Here is a 17,045-nt window from a genome sequence, read left to right on the forward strand (position 1 = left end):
AGGGGTGTCCAAAGATTGAGAAATTTTTGAACAGATGTATGTTAGTGTTGGAAATTTGTTGGGGGTGGAGGAGGTGGGGGAGGGGGGGGGAGGTGGGGTGGTGTGGGGAGGAGGGGTTATTCCCCCCAATAGTAAAATTTCCCCCAAATTTAGGATGGTTTCCATAATAGTTTCGAGGCCCCGCAGAGTACTACTCCTAGTGGGTAGTGTTTTCCCTAGCCTCTTGAGGAGTAGGTTATGATCCCATTGGGATATTGAGAGAAAAGGGTGGGGGGATGGGGAAAAATGGCAAGCTTGTGGTAAATGGATTAGAAAGATTGCAAGGTCCACTTATAATAGGAGTAGAATAATGAAAATATCCATATTGATGAAAGGTTATGAAGGAGGATGGTATAAGTGGCATTGGTGTCAAGGATGGGGGGATCGCCACAACTAGAAAATATGAAACTGGATTTTTTCCTCGGAGAAATAATCTAGGAGTATTGGGTAGAGTGGTAGAATCTCTAATCCCACTTAGTGAAGCTAAGGATTGGAGAGAAGTAACTCCTCCCATAGTGGTAGCTAAATGTGGCGAGATCATTCCTATATGTGACATCTTTGTCATTCTGAACATGGTGGGGTAGTGATGGAGGAAATAAAAATACTCTAATACAACTGAGTGGACTTGTTGCAATATAGGTCCAAAAGGATATGAAAATTGTTGGCTTAGTGGGTCTTGACACAGGTTCATAGTTAAGTTTTCCAAACAAATCCCTACACTACTGGCCCTTTCAGCATCAACTCACAGAGCGCGGACTGAAGTCTCACTCAAAGCAGTATGGGGGGATGCTGGAACCAAGTTTCCGCATCCATAGATTAGTGTAATGTCATTTTTGTCCCTAAACCTACCTTTGCGCAGATCGATAAGCCTTTAGGGCTTATCGATATAAATTCCCTTAAACAGAGCCCATACCTCCGCGAACGTTCACGACCATCTTTCGTGGACCCTAAACAAGTAAATCATCCAATTACGTGCCTCTGTAATTACCCTTAATTCTTTGTTTACCCAAATCAACTTAATTGTTTAATAACCTTACCATGAAACAAGATATTCTTCGCGTAAACATTTATTATTACCTACTTTCATATGACAAAGTAAACTATGTAAAATTGTGCATTAATACAATATTAATTCATAAACCCTTCATTCATCATAACATAATAGCACATTCATGTATAACATAAATAAATAGACAAAACATAGGAATTCCTAGAATAATCTCTTTATTAATGGTTATGTTCTTCTTATAGACTCAAGACTTCCCTGCACACTCAGCTGCAGGGGTCCACGCACTCAACTATGGACTATACTCTAGGCCTCTACGCACACAGCTTCAGAGCCTCTCTTCTACTCTAGGACTTCTTCATTCTTACTCTTAATGACCCATTACATCCTCACTCTTCGTTTCTTTCTATGCCTTAGACTCTCTAAGACTCTCATTTTTATACCATCCCATGGTCCATGTACCATGGGTAGATCTACTGACCATGGTCCACGTACCATGGGTAGATCTACTAAAGCCAACACATATTACATAAAAGAAGGGCAAAACCCTTTATGAAACCTTACTATCTATGTGCTTCATGACCACATCTTGCCAGAGACTTTACATTCTTTACAATAAAACTTGGGATCTTTTCCCCAAAACTTGGGCTTTTGCCCCAAAATTGACCCTAGGGGACCCTGTCCCAATAGGCCCCCAACACAAATATTGTGACTCTCCCCTGAGTCACTCTACTGGCACAAAGATCTTACTGCAAAAACCTCCCAGCTCTACCTGTGCCACTGCTACCTCATCCGCGCTCTGTGTGGCTGCTTGCTTTATCTGCTCCACAAGATGCTCCATTGCTGGTCCTGCACTGTCCTCCTTTATCTTATATTATGTTCTTTGTAGCCTCACCAGCATCTCCTCAATGGTGGCAGAGATAACATAGGCCTCGTCCAGCTAAGGCCCCAATCTGGCCTTGAGGACCGCCTCTTTCCTTTGTGCTGCCTCCACCTATTTGAGCAACTATTTTGCCTCATGAAGCTTCACTATTCACTTTGATATAACGACGATGTACGTCGTCGCTCTTGATTCATCATACTACTGCTGCAATTCACGAGCTTCTGTACTCAACGTCTGTAGGGTAGGATCTTCCTAGAGCACTGTGACTACCTCCATGGACTGCTCAAATAGCGCGATGAATTCCGCCATCGTGGAATCTACTAATGCAACTCCATCCTTTACAGATGCCTCACACTACTCTATGATCTCTGGTGGAGTTGAAGGTTGTGACCTCAACTCGAGCTCTGTTATCTTCAGTTTGAGTTCAAAATGAACCTTAGCCACTTAGGTTTTTGCTTCGCACACACCTGCAGCAAACTTCCTGATCTTGGCATCCACCGATGCTTCCTCCTGGATATGTAGTTCAGGGACAGTCCTGCATGCCTCGGCTACCATAGCTACAGTCACCTCGTTCTGCACCTTCACTTTCTTCCATGCTTCCATCATTTTTGTCTTCTCAACAAACATCTGTTTGTTGTTAAACTTATATTCGTTGATCATGCTTAGCGTGTGCTACTCTCAGGCCTTAAGCTCAATGATCACAACTGCTTGTAATGTGTGAAGGAATTCACTGGGTGCGTGGCCAAGTTGAGGCCTACATTCTTCAAAGTGCTAACAATTACCTTGTCAGCGACCACCTCCACGTTCAAAGCTCCATCAGGCAGCGTAACTGCCCAGAGATCCATTGTTCAAACCAACTCTACTGCTTAAGTGGTCCCCGGTGCCAAACTGATGGATGTCGTGCTACTCTGTCCTACACCAGCCTGAAGTCTAGTTGTTTGGATCTAAAGCTCACACAGACTCGACTATATGGCGACCAATGCTTACTTCTGCTGCTACTGAAACTACTGCAACAATTCTGCTATTGTGTCCCAGACCTTATCGCCTATATCATCCAAATCATCCTCTGTCAAGGTAATCGGATATTTCTAAAAGAATTTATGGATAATAACCTTTCCAAATTTAAATACCTATCTAAAAAAATAGGTTTTTATTAAAAATAATAAGTTATATATATATATATATATATATATATATATATATATATATATATATATATATATATATATATATATATATATATATATATATATATATAATATAATATAATTATAAACAAATAAATAAACAATAACAATTTTTAGTAAATATAATAAATACCTATCTAAATAAATAGGTATTTATTAATTTATTTTATTATAATAAATAAATAATAATATTCCTATCTAAACAAATAATATATAATAAATACCTATCTAAACAAATAGGTACTTATTAAAAATAATAATAAATAAATAATAGATTTTCTTCATTTGAAATATAAATAATAAATTACATATATATAAATAAACAATAATATAATAAAATTATAACCAAATAAATAAACAATAATAATATATAATAAACATAATAAATTCCTATCTAAACAAATAGGTAGTTAATAAATTATTTTTATTTATTTATAATAAATAAATAAAAATAAATCAGTAAATAATAATGATAATAAAAATAATAAAAATATTAATAAATAGATAATAAATTTACTTTATTTGAAATTCAAATAATAATTTATATACATATAAATAAACAATTATATAACAAAATTATAACTAAATAAATAAATAATAATAAATATAATAAATACCTATGTAAATAAATAAATTAAATAAGTATTAATTAATTTACCACTTATAAGCCGACTACTAATGAAGACAACAGCAATGCTTTTCAAATAACTATTAATAAGCTCAATATTTTTCACACTCTCTCTTCTCAAAACAAATCTCATTGCCCTGATGATGGACTCACTAAGCTAGTCCGAAACGTTGGTTTCAAAGTTGTTCACAGGTTCTTCCTCAAAATAAAAAAAATTTGGTGGCTTTCGTCTTTTTGTGCAGTCCTTCCTTTTCCTTCTCCCTATACCACTTCACCCGGAGGGGAGTACTTTCTTGCTGATATCTGCCACCCTGATCTGACCACTCGTCCTCCTCCGTTTGGGGCAAAGAGACTTCTAACTCATTTCGGAGACACGCTCTTCCTGCTCTACCTATTTTTTTGTGGTATGCTTTGCATCTATCTAGGCCTTCTCCTTGGATTCTTTCTTCCTCTTTTCAGACAACAGTTGAACCTTCTATCTGGCCACTTCTTTTTTCTTTTTCTCTGCATACTTGCTAGTCCCGGTAACCTCATCGGATGCAACATGCCAGTGTGCTGGGCAACGCTTGATGAATTCTGCAATCGCGTCATCTGTGGACAGATAGGGTAAGTCATACCATTTCTGGTTAGGGTCCTTACGCGCTTGGATGTAAATATGATGGAAGTCCACTTTGAACTCTGCGTACCTCGAAAACTTCTCAAACACAGTTGGTGACAACTACAACTTTTGGTTGATGGCCATGTGAATACTCGCCTCCATCAATACCTAGAAGAATTTGATTTCCGTTACCCGCACAACATCTTTCGTGGTCCAAAGAGACGCGAACTTTGCTGCTTCTGGTAAATCCTTTTCCACAGGATGAAATTGGCTATCCTCCGGCAAGTCCCACATGACCAACATTATTGAGAGAAACAACCAGGAATAGTGAAAAGTCTTACTATCATTCTGCGTCTCTCTGCAGTTCGCGATGAACTCGCTACACAGGTAGTACGCCCAGTTGAACTATACGCCCTCCGTGCATTGAGCCACTAAAGAAATCACTAGTGTTAGCACCTCATCCACGTGGCACTTCCTCATCACTTTACCAGCCAAAATTTGCATGGAAATCTTGACCGCGGGGTTCATAATGCTAGTAATTGAATATCTGCGAAGCTTTTTGACAAGCTTAAACTTGTCCTTCATCTTCTTAGTGAGGTCGCACTCGCTCATCTTTCCACCAAATGCCTTGGCTGGATTTAGTCCTGAGTGTGGTAATAATGTGATCCTATGGATCAACATGTTGGTTATGGGGATCGGCTCATTCAGCCACAGGCACCCATCATGTACGAGGCACAGCAACTGCTTGATGAAAATTAGGTTTATGTTTGATCGATGGTAGTGCAGCACCCATAACAAGTTCAGCAGCCCTGACTAGCTGACTTCGTGAATCCATTCCATCATCTCCAGCGCGGTGACACCAAACTCTTTATAGAAAACCCTCTACATAAAGGAGTCAATAGCAAGGTGGGGGAACTTCTCATGATCCAACAAATCCCAGTCTTCAAGCTTCAAATGTGAGACCTGCACCAAGCACAGACCTTCAAAGGTAATATTCTCTGGCAATAGGGGAGTGTTGATGGAGAATTACCTGGCATCTAGGTCCTTCGGGACCTTCACCCTGCCCTTTTGTGGAGGGATATACTCCGACAACTTTGAAATAGTGTCTACTCCCTCAATATCTATGTCTTCTGCGCCTTCCTCCACTTCCAAGTCTACCACCTTCCCCTTCTCCTTTGTGCTCGGCTTTTCTTTTCGCTGCGCTTGTGTAGCTACATGTTTCCTCAGTAACTCACACACCAGAATTGGCTTCTTTTGCTTATCCTTTTTTGGCTTAGGGACCTCTCTCATTGGCCTAGGCGACCTCGATGCTGTAGGCACTGTCGCTGGAACCTCCATACTCACAACCTTAGGGGCATCTCCCTCAGAGGCAACAGTGTCTCCAGCACTTACAGTTTAGTGGGACCTAGTCCTAGCATGATGTCATGGATAAACTTTTTGTCTGACTCAGAATACTGAGCGAACACAAGTCTTTCGAGAAAATCCTTAAAGAACTCACAGTTCATGCATAACAGAAAACACAACTTAGAAATTCTCAGAATGCAAAGTGTTTTTTGCTTGACGGCCACCTGTAATTTATAGGCGAATTCGAATTCAAATTCGACCGTTCCCCCCAAAATCCATCCATAAATGCAAGATTGGCGGTAGATTTCTAAAGATTTCACACTTGATTTCAGCCTTAAATGCCTTAAATGCTGGCCGCTCACTCCTCTTAACCGTCTTCTAGTAGTCAAATCATGAACAGTGATGATAACGGTCACTTTCTAGTTGCACTGTGTGGTCTCCCCTTCTATAGCGTAGCTCCCTTCATGCTTCTTCTGGTACTATGACATCCTCCTGTTTCGCGCAGACCCTTGATCACATAGCTCTAGAATCCGGGTAGTGTAGTTTATAGTCCCGTGCCTCCTTGCAGCTACCTGGAGTGTTAAGACTATGCTACCATCATGTAGTCATCGGGCGAGATCTCGATGTATGGATTCAATTGACTACCACTTACCTTTCTCGTAAATGGATCTCCATTCAATTTCACAAGCTTAAAGGTGTGTAGTTTGATGTCCCAATTGTGCCATGCCTTTTGCATTCCTTCTAAACCTGCTAATGGAATCCAGCCAAAAACCTATCTTCCTCGAGCTCTGTCAGCTGCGCAAGCTGCTCTTCTAATGCTCCGCAGTCTGCCATCCCAATCAATGCCACTATGCATAGACTAGGCATGATATACTCCATAGACATCATAACCTCTACGCCATAGACCAACCTAAATGGTGTTTGACCAATAAGCTTCTTACAATTAGTTCTATAGGCCCATAACACAGCTGGTACATGCACGTCCCAATCATTCCTTTGCACATTGCAAACCTTTCTCAGCATGTTCTCCAATATCTTGTTAAACACTTCAATTGGCCAATTAGCCTAAGGGTGATATGGCGTACTCTTCTAATGATAAACTTGGAATTCTTCTGTCAGCGCGCTGATTGTTTCATTAAGGAAATGTGTACCACGATCACTCATTAAAATCTTCGGGAAACCAAACTTGGTCAACACATACTCAAACATAAATTTTTTTGTTGTTGCTCTTCTACAGTCCTTCACAGGTTGTGCCTCCGCCCATCTGGTCAAATAATCGGTCACAGTGATGATGTACCACGCACCGGTCTTCTTTCCTGGAGGCATAATAGGTCCTACAAAATCAATTGCCCATTTCTCAAATGACTGCAATGATACCTACGGATTCAAAGGCAGCTCATCCCTCCGCAATTGCCTGATGGTTCTCTGACATGTATCACATGCATTGCAATATGCTTTGGAATCCTTATGCAACGTTGGCCACCACAACCCAATGCGTAAAATATTTCGTGTTGTTGCTTTTCCTGCATAATGGCCTCCCGGAGCTCCTTCATGAGCTTTAGCTAGGATATTTCTTCATTCAAAATCAGGCACATAGCGTCGCAGTATTTCGTCTGATCCCATTTTATATAAGTGACCTACAATAACAAAAAAATCTACTGTGCACACCACCAATTCCTTCTTTTGTTAACTAGTGTATCCTTCTGGAGCCGTTCTTGTAGTCCGAAAGTGGATAATATCTACAAAATGATTGTCTACTACATGCATTGCAAAGAGTTGCGCGTTAGGCAACCCCTCCTCTAAATTAGTAGGCTCCTCTCCTTTTTCAATGTGAAACAGATGATTTGCCCCTGCATCCAATCGCGGCTTTTCTTTCCGCCGCGGCTATGTAGCTACATGTTTCCTCAGTAACTCACACACCAGAATTGGCTTCTTTTGCTTATCCTTTTTTGGCTTAGGGACCTCTCTCATCGGCCTAGGCAACCTCGACGTTGTAGGCACTGTCACTGGAACCTCCACACTCACAACCTCAGGGGCAGCTCCCTCAGAGGCAACAATGTCTCCAGTGCTTACAGTTTCAGTGGGACCTAGTCCAAGCATGATGTCGCGGATAAACTTTTTGTCTGACTCGAAATACTTGGTGAACACAAGTATTTCAAGAAAATCCTTAAAGAATTCATGGTTCATGCGCAACAGACAACACAAATAAAAAATTCTCAGAATGCAAAGTGTTTTTTGCTTGACGGCCACCTATAATTTATAGGAAAATTCTAATTTGAATTCGATCATTCCCCCCAAAATCCGTCCATAAATGCAAGATTGGAAGTAGATTTCTAAAGATTTCACACTTGATTTCAACCTTAAATGCCTTAAATGCTGGCCGCTCACTCCTCTTAACCGTTTTCTAGTAGTCAAATCATGAACAGTGACGATAACGGTCACTTTCTAATTGTACTGCGCTATCCCCCCTTCTATAGCGTAGCTCCCTTCGCGCTTCTTCTGGTACTATGACATCCTCCTATTTTGTGTAGACCCTTGATCACGTAGCTCTACAACCCAGGTAGTGTAGTTTATAGTCCCGCACCTCCTTGCATCTGCCTGGAGCGCTAAGACTATGCTACCATCATGTAGTCATCAGGCGAGATTCCCGATGTATGGATTCAATTGAATACCACTTACTTTTCCTGAAAATGGATCTCCATTCAATTTCACAAGCTTAAAGGTGTGTAGTTTGATGTCCTGATTATGCCATGCCTTTTGCATTCCTTCTAAACCTGCTGATGGAATCCAGCCAAAAACCTATCTTCCTCGAGCTCTGTTAACTACACAAGCCACTCTTCTAATGCTCCGCGGTTTGCCATCCCTGTCAATGCCACTATGCATAGACTAGGCATGATATATTCCATAGACATCATAACCTCTACGCCTTAGACCAACCTAAATGGTGTTTGACCTGTAAGCTTCTTACAATTAGTTCTATACGCCCATAACACAGCTGGTACGCACACATCCCAATCATTCCTCTGCACATTGCAAACCTTTGTTAGCATGTTCTCCAATATCTTGTTAAATGCTTCAACTGGCCCATTGGCCTAAGGGTGATATGGCGTACTCTTCTAATGATAAACTTGGAATTCTTTTGTCAGCGCGCTGATCGTTTCATTAAGGAAATGTGTACCACGATCACTCATTAAAATCTTCAGGAAACCAAACCTGGTCAACACATACTCAAACAGAAATTTTGCTATTGTTTCTCTTGTACAGTCCTTCACAGGTTGTGCCTCCACCCATCTGGTCAAATAATCGGTCGCGGTGATGATGTACCATGCACCCGTCTTCTTTCCTGGAGGCATAATCGGTCCTACAAAATCAATTGCCCATTTCTCAAATGACTGCAATGATACCTGCAGATTTAAAGGCAGCTCATCCCTCCGTAATGGCTTGCTGGTTCTCTGACATGAATCACATGCGTTGCAATATGCTTTGGAATCCTTATGCAATGTTGGCCACCACAACCCAACGCGTAAAATATTCCATGTTGTTGCTTTTCCTACATAATGGCATCCTAGAGCTCCTCCATGAGCTTCAACTATGATATTTCTTCATTCAAAATCAGGCACATAGCGTCGCAGTATTTCGTCCGATCCCATTTTATATAAGTGACCTGCAATAACAAAAAAATCTACTGTGCACACCACTAATTCCTTCATTTGTTAACTAGTGTATCCTTCTGGAGTCGTTCTTGTAGTTAGGAAGTGGATAATATCTACAAAATGATTCTCTACTACGTGCATTGCAAAGAGTTGCACGTCAAGAAACCCCTCCTCTAAATTAGTAGGCTCCTCTCCTATTTCAATGCGTGACAGATGATTTGGCCCTGCATCCAATCGCCCTGGCTTCACAATTACTTCGAAATCATACTCCTGAAAGAACAACAACCATATGCATATTTCCCGCCCCCCAACATAGGGTTGTTGATCAGGTAGGGTTAGCTAATTCTCCTTCACCTGCCTGTGTCAGTACTGCTCCTAGGAATACATGACGAATCCACATGCACATGAAATTCCTTCTTCCAATCCAGGAAGACTAGGATCGACACGGTGAACATCTTCTCCTTTAACACATCCAGGCTCCACTGACATTCTTCATTCCAGCAGAATGTAGCATCCTTTTTCAACGGTTTTTACATCAACATGGTAATCTAGGCATAGCTCTTAATGAACTTTCGATAGTTTCCAGTATGACCCAGTGTTGCACGCAGCTTTTTAACACTCCTTGGCACCTCCAAATTAATTATACCTCGATCTTTGTAGGGCCCACCATTAATCCTTGTATGCACACTACATGACCTAGAAAGATTCTGAAGGGGACACAAAATAAGCACTTCTTCAAATTTAGCATGATCTGATACCTCCTGCACGTATCCAGCATCAAGTGAAAACTAGATACATGGCGCTTTACTAGCCCAAACAATATCCAATCATCAAAATATAACTCCAAAAATTTGTGAATGAACTCTTTGAACGCCGCAATGACTATGCACAAAAATATTTTTGGTGCATTCTTAAGTCCAAAAGGCATTACTACATACTAAAAGCATCCCCACCCAGTCGCGAAGGTAGTATTACTCTTGTCTTCTAGCACGATATTTATTTGATGGTATCCAAAGAACCCATCAGTGAACGAATATGCTTCCTATTCGCCAATATTATCCAATACCTCATATGTGAAAAAAGTTGGAAAAGGATCATGAACGCAAGCATCTTTCAGCTTCCTGAGATCTACACAAATCCTTACTTGATCCTTCTACTTCTTTTTCTGAACTACCATAGGACTTACCCAATTGAACTCCTCCACTGGTTCAATAATACCCGCTGCCAACATTTTGTCCAACTCCAAGCAGACCTTTTCCTTGTACTTAGGATTAAGGCGATATTGTCTCTGCTTAACAAGCTTTACGTCTATTTTTAACGTTATTTTCATCACTCCTAAATCACCTATTATCCCCTTCAAGTCTGAAAACTTTGTAGGGAACGAATCCCGGTACTCGCAGAACAACTCAGCAACCTTATTGACTGTAGCATCATCCCAATATTCCCCTATCTTCACAAAATTTGGCTCCACCTCTGTTCCAATGTTCACTTGTCTAGTTTTCAGGGACGCGGTGATATCTGGATTCTCTATCTGCAGCCCCTCAACTTCGCAGTGACTTTCTGCCTCTGGGATATTAATGTTCCTTGGATCCTCCTCCTCTTCTTCAGTAGTCACATAGTAGCACTGTAGCGCCTGGCGCAGCTAGGTGGTCCAATCTAGTTGAATCAAATCCAAGGGATCCTGCAGTATTTTGAATATCGATGCATTGACCTCCTGCAACACTTCGTCGATGCACTCGAATCCATCCTCAAAGCTGAATGTCATCACGAATCCCTATCTTAAAATGTCCCACTCATCAGTGCCATGGTGGAGCTCTGTTTCCAAGTACCAATTCATTGGTATTACATCCAAAGTGTGACAGAACAAATGCACCCACTCCGGTTGCGGCTTTGCTCCATAAGAATTAGTCCATTTTGCTAAGTGATCGCGCAGATCACTCCTCCCATCATATTTCTATATCAATCACACTTTTGGGCGACCAAACCGCACCCTCATCATTCTTCTATATCTGCACCATCCATCAAAATTGTCTTTATGAATACCCCACCATCTTTCAAGCGTAGCGCACAGCGCCAAATCTAGTGCTTGGTAGCGATGCTTCTCAGGAAATTCCCTTTCAAATACATCCAAAAATTTATCTACATCAGTTAGACCATCATAATAAGGCAAGACCTTACCTCTGATGATATACAGTGTAGCGATTTAGTCATCATGTTATAAAGCAGTGTAGATACTTCGTGCAACCTATTCTTCCAGTGTTCCAACTCCTCATCTAAATCCAATGTACAAGAGCTTTCGCAGTCCCATGTAATGCATCCATCTGCTATCAGATTCACCCAATCTTGGTATTGCGCTATTATTTTGTAGATCTGGTCCAAATCATCGTCAATTTCATAATCATAGACCAGTTCAATATAACACAGTTCTTCTGCAAGGTCCAAAGGTACTACTACGCAGAGAAATTTCCTCTCAAATGACATCATCTGCTTCTTCAAATTGATCACCCCATTCATGTCAATAGCCTAGTTGATCCCAAGGAGCATGGGGTAGGGATTGATGTCATCAAAAATCTCTATCACTTCGAAATCAGCCAACGCGCTCGCGCCTTCAATATCTATTGTCACTCCTTGCCAGCTTCCCATTGGGATAATCTTTTGATGATTCACCATCCTTAATTGAATCGGAGACCACTACAGCATGGGTCTCTCCATTCTCTCCCATGTCTATTTAGGCAAAACATTCACATCTGACCCAAGATCCAGAATAACTTGGTCCATTTCATATTCGCCTATTTGCGTGGTGAGCCTCATCTCACGCCCTGTTCTTACCTTATGCTTACCAATTTTCCTGACCACGTGTGGTGCCTCGGGAGCATTTTCTTTACTAGCACATTTATTTATCAACTACTGGAATCCCTTCACAACCTTTCTATCATGAAGCATCTTCATACATGTCTCCAAGAACATGGTAAGCATGGAGGGGTCCATTTCTTCAGATAGCTTATCCTGGCTTCCTGAGGTAGAAGCCTCAACAAACCTTTTCTTCACTTCCATGAAGGTTTCTTTTGTGCGCTCTAAATCAAAGCCAACCTCCTTCTCTGGAGCTTTGCAGACCCATTCACTTTCTTCAGGCTGCTTTCCCTTATCTTCGCCAGTCGTCATTCCACTTCACAACATGATATTCACAGTAGGATCCTCTTCGGGGGGTTCAGCCCTCATCATCTACAGGTTTTAGGCAGGCTGCTGAGGCTGAGTCCCATTTTCCCACATTTTAGCTATTAATACAAGGTAGTCTTCTGTCGCATGGTCAAATTGAGTATAGTATTGGCACGACAGGCCCATCGGGTGTGTAATGTCCTGGCCCTCCACAATTGTAGCAAATAACTTTCCCCGACCTCTCGCAAGACCTCCTCCTCCTCAGCCATGTTTGCGCCCCAAATATCGTCCTCGCGCTCCCCCAGCGCCTTGATCCAGAGGCCGAGTCTCTATGTGCATTCGATACGTAGGTGCTCTTTGCAACATCAGCTCATAGCTACGACAGTTGTGCTCATTATGGGCCATTGATTTGCAAAATTTGCAAAAGATTTTTTGTGATGTCTATACAAATTTTTGCAGCAGGTGATAATTGTCTGTCACATGTTTTTTGGCTACCTGGAAGATAGCACACCACAACATGGACCCTGTACTTTGTTTGGCTTGAGCTTCCGGTCTTAGAGGCATCAACTCTCCTCTCGCAACATAATCCGAAAAGATAGGGCAATGATCTTTATCATGCCCCTGGCTCTTACATTTCAGACACCAAACTTCTCCGTGCACCTCTGGCCGATCACTCTATCTTTCTTCAGACTTTGGAACTCTAGGCAAAGATTCTGCAACTCCGCGTGAATCTATTGAAATCCCAAAGTAACATCTTGAATCAGTGTCTCATGCAGTCTCATCGCAATCTCCAGGGCTTCTGCCTGGGTCCCAATCTTTTGTTGTGATAAAGAAACCCTTAAATGAGGCAAGAGTGAAGCCACAAACCATTCGCGGTGTTGCCCATCTATAAGATTCATGTTAGCTTCGTAGATCTTTCATTTCAATCTCTGATCCAGCTCCTAGGGTGTTTCGCCAGGCTTCATCATGATTTCCTTGAATCCAATGATTGATTTCGCTTCAGACTTGGGTCTACTGAATTCCTTATTCAACGCAGTCTGAATGTCTGCCAACGCATCCATCGGGTTATCACTATAGTACTTAATGTACCATGTTAGCGCGCAATCCTGTAAAGTAGTAACCAACGTTTCTTTCTTCATCTGATCATTTTTAATGTTTTGGGTTGTCCATACGGCCTTCACAACAAACCAGAACTGGTCCGGGTCCTCATTTCCCAATCCCTTGAAAGCAGGCAACTTTACTGCATTCGCCATATTGAACAGTGGCAGAGGTGGTGGCGGTGTGGGCGAAGATGTATGCAAGGTGAAGATGGAGGTGGTGTGGGTGGATGGGGTATTCGTGGGAACCCTTGCCTTATTAACTAGACAACACTTGATGGAGAAGCCTGTGTTGCTCCTTCATCGCCACTAAGAGGAGGCTCAATCAACAGGCTATATTCAGGGCCTATTTTGCCTCTATCCGTGAATAACTTTCCACTTTGCGTAGATCAAAACATCAAGGTAACTGCATCACCTTCTTTTCACACAAGAGCATTTTAATACAAGTATTCAAAGATATTAAATACTTACCTCGTGGTAACTTGAAGAAGCGTCACTCTGCTTCGCTGTAGCTGATTGAGGTATTGACCGCAAACTTTGTCATAAATCCTCCAATGACACGATCAAGCTAGTGATCGACAGTGCACGTGATATTCTCTTCAGAGGCTTCCAAACTTTGCACTAACTCCGGTGTCCACGCTATTGGACGTCAAGCCTCCTCCTTCCATGGCCATCTGCTAATTTAGCGAACCACTCATATAGCTCGATCAAGAAGGAACATAATAAAATTTCGTGTATATCTGTGTATAGGTACCTCTCCAACCACTGTTCTTTTGTTAATCGCAAATTCCTAGTTTCTTGTGCTGCAAATTCGTCGATCTTTCTATCCAACCACTCCTTAATTTCTTTCTTTGTTGGATTCTAGTGATGCGACATCACACATCTCTTTATGCAGATCGTGGTCCTGATAACAAAACCATTTTTTGGCTTAGTAGGTCCTGACCTAGGTTCAAAGTTAAGTTTTCCAAACAAATCCCTAGACTACTGGCCCTTTTGGCATCAACCCATGGAGAACGAACTAAAGTCTCACCCAAAGTAGTATGGGGGGATGCTGGAACCAGGTTTCTGCACCTAGAGATTAGTGTAATGTCATTTTGTGCCCTAAACCTACCTTTTCACAGATCGATAAGCCTTTAGGTCTTATCAATATAACTTCCCTTAAACAGATCCTATACCTCTGCGAACGTTCACGACTATCTTTCACGGACCCTAAACAAGTAAATCCTCCACTTACGTGCCTCTATAATAACCCTTAATTTTGTGTTTACACAGATTGGCTTAAGTGTTTAATAAATTTACCATGCAACAAGATATTCTTTGCGTAAACAATTATTATTACTTGTGTTCATATGACAAAGTAAATTATGTAAAATCATGCATCAATACAGTATTAATTCATAAACCCTTCATTCATCATAACATAATAGCGCATTCATGTATAACATAAATAAATAGACAAAACACAAGAATTGCTAGAATAATCTCTTTATTAATGGTTTTGTTCTTCTTACAGACTCAAGACTTCCCTGCGCACTCAGTTGCAGGGGTCTGCACACTCAGCTGCGGACTCTACTCTAGGTCTCTAGGCACACAGCTACAAAGCCTCTCTTCTACTCTAGGACTTCTTCATTCTTACTCTTAATGACCCATTACATCCTCATTCTTTGTTTCTTTCTATACCTTAAACTCTCTAAGACTCTCTTTTTTATACCATCCCATGGTCCGCAGACCATGGGTAGATCTACTAAAGCTGACACAACTTACATAAAAGAAGGGTAAAACCCTTTATGACACCTTACTATCTACGCACTTCACGACCACATCTTGCGGAGACTTTACATTCTTTACAATAAAACTTGGGATTTTGCCCCAAAATTGACCCTAGGGGACCCAGTCCCAACACTAATGAAGGGTTAAAATTGGGTAACGTGTTTTCTTCAATGGTCTCAATTTCAAGACTTCATCCTAAATGAGTGGTATGTCTACAAGATTGGTATGAGGGAGTGTGATCCAATGACGCAACTCACCTTTATGTTTGACAATTGTTGGTTCAACCATGATGTAAGAGTTGGAGGGTGACCCAGATAAAATATTAATATAAAGCTAACATAGACCACAAACAAAGAGCACATGCTAAAAAGTCCTAAAAGAAACCACAAGTAAACCAACTATCTACAAGTACCTCCTAAAATTCAAGACACTTAAGGTGATGAAATCCCAAAGCATCTTGAGCTAATGAAGGGATGAGAAGTAATTACCCCAATATCAACCTAAACACTTTGGAGTTGAGCATCACACCTTGGGAACACTAATACAATGAGTAACACCTACGTTAGATATTGTGGGGACTTCCCACCCACAATCACATAGGTAAGAATCCTAAAATATAAGCCATTAAGGTCAATGCTTCAATACCAAATGACCAACATAACAGATGGGGTCTGGATCATATGTGTAAGAAAGGTATCTAATCCCAAAACATCCAGGGAGATTGCTCATAGTGAATCTTACACCTCCCAAAGAGATCCTAGGATGCACATACCATGTGTGTAAGAAAGGTATCTAATCCCGAAACCTCCAGGGAGATTTCTCATAGTGAATCTTACACCTCCCAAAGAGATCCTAGGATGCACATACCATGTGTGTAAGAAAGGTATCTAATCTCAAAATCTCTAGGGAGATTGCTCACAGTGAATCATACACCCGCCAAAGAGATCCTAGGATGCACATAGTCCATGAACACTAGAAACTAATGGAGTGGGGATGTCACTCCATGAGTCACAATGTGACCTCATGGTTGACTCCTATGTTAGAAGAGATTTCTAGCAAGAATTTGGTGTGGGAGTAGATTTTTTACTCTTTAGTGGATCTAGCTTTAATTTTGTGGCTTTGGAGAGTTAACTATCTAATCCTATTCCATGGCCCTAAATTCTTATGCTTATTGATGTGATATAAAAGGAAAGTTTGGTAAAATTTAACTATCATTCTTTTAATAGTATTTTCTTACATGGAAATGTAGAAGTGTGCAACTCAAATGGTGTTTTGAATAATTTATGTGCAAGTAGAAAAATTGAAAGAATGAAAACAATCCAATGTTCACAATGTGATGAATTCTAACTATAGTAAGGAGGAGTTTTTTTTCTTCTTTTCATTTCAAACCCAAAACAAAACCAAGATGCAATATCTCCAATGTGTGGAACTATGAATGAAAATCCAATGTCAAATGTACCTATCCAAAGTAAATCTAGATTATTTCTTTTATTTTTCCTTTTTAATGAACAAAAAATTGATTGTTGAAAATACTAGAGAATTATGATTTTTTACTATGGAGAAAAACACAATTTAGACAAAATTCAATCAAGAAAAATCACTCCAAACAAGTGCAACACAATGAAAAAGTAAAAAGTGGAAAATATTTTCAATGTGTGCATAAAATCAAACTCAATCAAATACT

This window comes from Pinus tabuliformis, chromosome 8, assembly GCF_031772625.1.
Source record: "Pinus tabuliformis cultivar Carrire ecotype Pingquan chromosome 8, CPIR1, whole genome shotgun sequence".
Taxonomy (NCBI): Eukaryota; Viridiplantae; Streptophyta; class Pinopsida; order Pinales; family Pinaceae; genus Pinus; species Pinus tabuliformis.